Genomic DNA, 7,187 nt, shown 5'->3' on the forward strand with positions numbered 1-7,187 from the left:
GCATATGAATTAGCTTTTATTGCACATTTCAAAAAGTCTAAATAGCTAAAACTCTATTTCTCAACAAGAAATAACCACTTTGTATTTTACATAACAGCACACCTTTAACATCTTAAATGTCAAATATTACTGTATGCCCATTTTTACAAGATGTAATACAAGTCTCAGGTGTGTCTAGAATGTGGCTGTGAAGTTTCAGCACAAAATACCCCACACATTATTTTTAGCATGTCCAAAATGCCCCTATTTGGGCAGGAGCAAAAGTGCTGTTTTCATGTGTGTACCTTTAAATGCAAATGAGCTACAGCTTTCAATTATATGAATATTATATAGATATTACATAATACAGTAGAAATTACAGTAATACTGGCAGCTGGTTGCCAGTAACTTACTGTAGATTTTACATTTATGTTATTTACTGGCAACAGTTTGTTCAAAGTTAAATGATCATGAAACATTTTCAGTCTTTATCTTCTACGGTAAGTTACTGGCAACCAGCTGCATAATTAAAGCAAATTTTTTACATAGATATGATGGGCTTTTACTTCGTATTTAATATTTACAGAGCCATGGGTTAAAAGAAACCCAGCATTGTTTAGAGTGTATGTGTTTTAGTGATGGCACAACATCATGTTAGCTTTATTTGTCCAGAGCAGTGAAATCAAACTGAAGTTTCTCATACCTGCATTCCCCCTCATTAACTTAATTGGCCCCTTTTCAGTCCGCTGTCTACAGATTGTCAATCGAGTCGACCCCTTAAAGATGTCATGATACTTAGCAAATTGCCTGCGATTCAGCACCTGATTGTGCTATGATTATATTGTCAATAGACTGAAGGTGTGCGTTTGTGTTTGTTGTCTCTGGCCCGGTGTTAAATGAATCCTCTTCAGAGGCGCTCGTGTAATATTTGCTATGATGTGGCTGCACTCATGTGATACAGTAATGATTAAACGGTGTAGTTTGAATGGTCGTAAGTGTTGTTGTGTTTGCCACTGAACGCTGTCAGCCATAAAAATCATTAGACATCAAGTCTTTGTTTACAAAGAGACAATTAAAATCCAGAACTGCAAACAAAATGCTGAGATTATATTTAATGAACCTGCCTTAGGTGTGGAGTATTACATTTTTTATTACATACAGCAGTTAATTGTGCAAGTTATTTCCATATATGCTCATGTATCCACAAATATCTGACTCCAGAATATCTCAGAGATTTTTAACAATATGTTTGTTTTATAAGTTTGACTATAGTTGTGAGGTCCAAATTCTTTTGAAATGTTTTTTCATGTAGAAAAGCATGTCAATAATGAACTTTGCCAAGACATTTAAAGTGGTCCTCACTTTGCCTATATGTAAAATCACAGATATCTCTTTAAAATCTTAATTATTATTCCTAGACATCAATGAGTTTAAAGAGCAAATGAAAACTTTTGTCTTATGTGTCTCAGATATTTCTATTAAGAAAAAGACCATAAAATCTCACAAAAGTCATAAAAGTTTTTTTAAAAATCATAAAAAAATGTCACAAACTGAGAGATTTGCCAAGTCTGCAATCAAAAGTAATTATTATTACATTTACAAAAATGAACATTATTACATATAGGCTACTGTCTACACATTAATTTAGCAACTCATTTGTTTCTGTTCTTAATTCCCCAAAGGAATTTTAGGAGAAACATCTAACATAATTTGATACAAAAATGAGGACTCCAGCAAAACTCCTGAGCTATGAAGTTTCAAAACAGTCTTTTAAGTCAAATGCACACAGCCTGCTTGAAGTAACTGTGAGTTAAAACGGTTCGTTTGTACTTCCGTAAAGCTGCTATGTCACCAAAACACAGTCACCGCCTTCAGTCTCCATCCCAAACACTGTCCACCGCCACACCCCCTTTTTTGCCAAACAAACCACTAATGGTGCATTCACACCAGCCGCCTAAGAGGCGGCAAAAACGTGCTATTCGCGCGTAGTTGGACACTTGAACAGTTGTGTTTACTCACTTCATTCACGCGTGAAATTCTAGTCATTCGAGACATTCATGCGGAAATTTGCGTCATGGGAGGGGCTTCTGCGACTCTGCTGAGACTCCGCTCGCTTTCTGTAATCACGTCACTGATACAGCAAGGTCCCGATTGGTTATTGCAGCGCAGAAATCCGCCAAAGTTCAGGTTTTTCAACTTGTGCGTTTCCCGCGGCACCGTTCAATTCGCGTGGAACACGCGTTCCGCGCCGCACCTACCATGCAGCACCGCAGGATGCCTAATCGCGTCTTTGCATTGACTTAACATGTACATCACTCGCGCTTGCCGCCTCTACCGCGTCTGGTGTGAATCCCCTGCATAAGGAATATCACACCATGTGGAAAAAATGCTGTTCAATCGATGGATGTCAGGAAACAAAATCATTGCACAGGCTTCTGAAAAACATTTCTATACTAGAACAATGGCTAATGTTTATTTATTCAGAAATTCCTCAACAATTAGTTCAACTTTAGCCGTCTGTTCTAAACATTTCACAAGTGATTGCTTCAGTGTGGCAGTTTAATGCTGGTTTCTCCAGGAATCTACTCATCAAAGCTGTTGCAGTTTGTACTTTGTTGGATCCGACCTCAAATCCACAACCCGTAAGTAAACACATTTTAAGTAGGGCTGCACAATAACTTGCAAGCGATTGCAACGCCTTGATTAGCAGTAAAGTGGCATCACCTGCTTTCAGAACTGGCTGCCGGTTGCCGCTTCTGAAAGAAGCTGATGGTGATTTACTACTAATCAATCAACCGGCTTTACTGCAGAGGTGCACGAGACAATCGCATGCAATTTTACATGCAGTCCTTACTTTTAAGTTACATTAGGAGCCAGAGAAAACTGAAATTACATATTGTAAACGGTTATGTAATGCTAACGTGATGCTAACGTGTTGCTAACTAGGTTTTGATAGAATATCTGTTGAAAATCAGGTGTTGTTTGTTTTCTTAAGTTACAGACACAAGCCATGTTGGTGTTTGTTTGTTTATTGAGTTAAACACGGTAAGGTTAAAATCTCTTGGTCTGTTGGTTTACTAACCTAACATTTATTGTACAGAAACTAACACTTAGTGTACTTCCATGGGTAACGTCATTTGAACTGCGCATTTTACTCATAAAACAATAGGCCTATCAGAAGAGAGGCTCATGAATATTACTTATTCCAGGCCAAAACAACCTGTTTTTAGCACAGCTGCTGAAAGAGGAGCTGTAAAAAATATATAGAGATTGTTTTTGGCACTTAAACTGCAAATATATATTCTTAAGGACATCATAACCTAAAATATAACCCTAAAAAGCCTTGAAATATAGGACCTTTAAAGTTTCAATGTTGTGGGAGAAACACTGAATTTTTTGACAGAAACTTTATGACATACAACACCTCAAAAACAAAAAGCTTAACATGTCACATATCTTTGCAAAGCTGAGATGGGTGATTCTCACGAAAACTTGGTTTAAAAAAAATGTCAAGCATGAAAATGTAAAAATTGCTTAAATTTACTTTTTTTCCCACCAGACATTGAAAAACAAAGTCTGGAGTAAATGGGAACATTAATTTAAACACTTTTACTTATCATTTAACACTTTTTGTAAAATAATAAAAAAAATTAGTCCTAAAAAATCTCATTACCGCAACAGTCAGAAAACATCAACACTGACATATTTTAAAAATGACATGACAAACCTGAAAGAACATAATTTGGAGATTCTGCACATGCATTTAAAATCAAAGTATTATGCTTCTATTAATTAAATAAACATTTAATAAGCATCTGTTGCGGTAATGATAATAAAAATGTCGTGTAAGCATTCTGACAAGACAATATTTCAAATTAACTGTAAAAAATGATCTTACCTGGTAGCCATCTTGAAGTAACTGGTCCATGTGCTTGGTCACTCAAAATTAAACTTTATTAAAATTCTGTATGTGTGCTTAAACTGTTCTCAAAAAGTGTTGCGGAGGATGAGAACATCAGGCATGGACACATCATTTTCCTAATTTTTCTTCATTATTATTATACATGAATATTCAGTAAATATTTTTTCTGTCATCTAAAGTAGTCTAGCAAAACATCCATTTATTTTTTTTCTAAATATTTTTGTGTTGATTTGATCAAACTACGACATAACGCATTTTCAAACACAGCCGGACACATTGCGGTAATGAGAATTTCAGCAGAAAATGAGATAAAATTGACAAATTATAAATTCTTATGTTGAAATCACACATTGTGCAAGGTAGAACACAGTATTGTGTTAATTCTGATGCTTTTTAATATTACTATATTACACATTTTATAGATAAAATCATTAGTGCCGTGGAGTTTCAATGGTTTCGTGAGAATCACCCAGATACTTGTGATTTGAATGATGTAAACCCTTTTCAGATACAATCAACACAGCAGGTACAACTAGTGTACTTTTAGGCCGTTTTAGCCTTTTTCAGGAATGCTAAGGGTTAAAAAAAATTCTGGTTATGCAAAGTTCCTAAAGCACCCAAATCACGTTCTACTGCTAAATCTTATTATATCAGCAAGTGTCTGTAAAGTTTTGCTATAAGCTTCAAAAGTATTGGTGTGTTTGCATTTTAAAATTCTCAAAACACACCAGGTAAACTGCGCTGCCAACATTTCACAGACAAATCCTTGTGCCCACAACCCTCCGTCGGCACACAACTTCATCAATCCGCTCTCAAGTAGAGAGCTCATTTTCTTCTGAAACCACACACACACTCCAACAGAAGCACATCCTTTGTTCTTCAAACATCAGAGGAAACCATTTGCTTTCTTCAGAAAGGGCAGACATCCCCATTTCCAGTATCCTTCCTAACAAACGCTTCTCTCCACAGGAATTCTGGATTCCCACCGGGGGATAAAACCTATTGTTGTTGAAGCTGATGGTTTTCAGTCAACTGGCTGTTGCTTAAGATGCCATTCCTACAGAAGACAAGTCAAGATTGCTTTTCATAGGGCCTAAGATGCCTGTATATCAATGTTTTTGTGGTGATTTATAAGAAAAGGTTAGCAGAATGCTAGAAAGAGGTTACAAGTGATATATTGGCTTTGCCCTTTAAAGGCGTAGTGCATGATTTTTGAAAAACACTTTGGAAAAGAAAGTCGGGCCGAGTATCAAAACACACTTGTGGCCAATCAGCAGTAAGAGGCGTGTCTACTAACCGACATCGTTGCCTGGGTTGCGTATCTGTGGGGAGGGTCTATCAAAAGAAGGTCCAGATTCTATTGGGATAGGGGCGTGATTTCAAATGTCAACATTGGCTTTTAGAGATCATGGACCCTGCCTTTTAGCAACCAACCAGATTTTACAAGAAAACATAACTATTTTATGATGTGCTGTTAGTGTGAATTTGTACATGAATCGTATAGAAATGAGCAAAAAGCTATAATGAAGCCCCACCCCTAACTCCACCCATTTATGTCACTGAGGCGACAGGAAATTGTACTAAAATGGGATTGATTGAGATGCTGGGTTGTTGTTACTTAACCCTGGGTTGTAATAACACAACAGTTGGGTTAAAACAACCCAGCATTTGGTAATTTTTAACCCACCGGTGCATTCTATCCAATATTTACCATGCACCTTTAATTGTTAGACACCCAACATCTGTTTGATCATATCTAATTTTAATACGTACAATTCTGCTTCTGTTTATTCCATTCATTCTGTTGGACTTGTTTTGACAGCCCACTACTGCTGATGAGACACTTCAACTGTCAGTAACCAACTAAAAACATGGGCTAATTTGCATCTCATTAATCTCATTACTCCTCCTGGAATTCTACTTCGTTTTCCATCCTTTAAATTCTCTCCTTTCAATCTACATTACCGTCTTAAGGTCTTAATCCCAGCTCATTAAGGAGCTCTCTTGAAGTTCAAAAATCCTCTTCTCCCTGTCTTCACGCAATGATAGATGGACATGTTTTATTCTCTGCGTTCGGGCCTGAAGAGCTTGATTAAAAGGCCACCTTTCCGACCCTCGATGAGCGTATGGATTAAACGTGCCCGCTGACTGCCTGACCATTCCTCCCCCATTCATAATTGAAAGCTGTAATGTGTCCCAAGTGCTTATTAATTAAAACCATGAGGTGAAAGGCCCAAGGGGGACATTATTTAGGCCTCATTAAAAATTGATAATGTTACTTAATTGTTCGTCTTAACATTATCGCCACACGCAAACCGTAACGGGATAAAGGCGGTGAGCTCTCACCTTGCTGAGAGGATGTGACTTGTTTTGCATGTTGCTTATCAACTCATAAGGCTTTAGTCATATTTTAATTAGAGAGGGACCACGGCTTGTTTTCACGATGAATCCCGAGCTGCAGTTATAATGTATGCCGTTCTTGATCAATGAGACAAACTCAATGATGAAATGAGGAAAGTCCATTTATCTTACTGAAAATGCCGTCGTTTAGAGTAGCTGAATATTGAGGCTTCTTTATTTATGTCTGTCTCACTTTGTCTCCAGTTTTCCTGCAGGGTTTTTGGGAGCTAAATACGAGAGCACAAACACCAAAAGTCAATTAACGTTTACTATGTCAAAGAATGAACACCTACATAAAAGTCTTACATTGTCTGGGTGGTTTCTTACTGGTTTAAGTTAAAAAGCTCACCTTAAGCTCTCTATGATGGTCTTATGGTATTGCTTTTCTATGACAAATCATTTTTGTAGGTTGCTTTGGATAAAAGCATCTGCTTAATGCTTAGTCCGTGTAAAGTCCAATATTAAATGTGCAAAAATCAGTTTGTGACACCATGGAAAAATGTGTTTTTATGCACTCAGACAAAATAGAAATAAATTAAAAAATGCTAAATAAATAAAATAAGTTATTAATATCTTAAGTTATAAAAAATCAGGCAAATCAGGGGTTCAAAAACATTTTAACGGTGTAACTACAAAATTTTGTACTACATAGTTCACAGTCTTTCAAACATGTTTCAGCAATACATTTCCCCCCATAGGAATGCATATTAATTATTATATATTCATAAAACTATATGCTATTATAAATCTTTAAACTATATATTGTTGGAAAGCTCTAAGAATGTAGGTTTCATATTTCAAAACGTTTTCACATTAATAATAGTGCAGTGACCGTAATTCATTAATTTGTGACAAGAGTATGCAGCAAACCATTGACACCTAGTGG

Source organism: Paramisgurnus dabryanus, chromosome 2 (assembly GCF_030506205.2).
Source record: "Paramisgurnus dabryanus chromosome 2, PD_genome_1.1, whole genome shotgun sequence".
NCBI lineage: Eukaryota > Metazoa > Chordata > Actinopteri > Cypriniformes > Cobitidae > Paramisgurnus > Paramisgurnus dabryanus.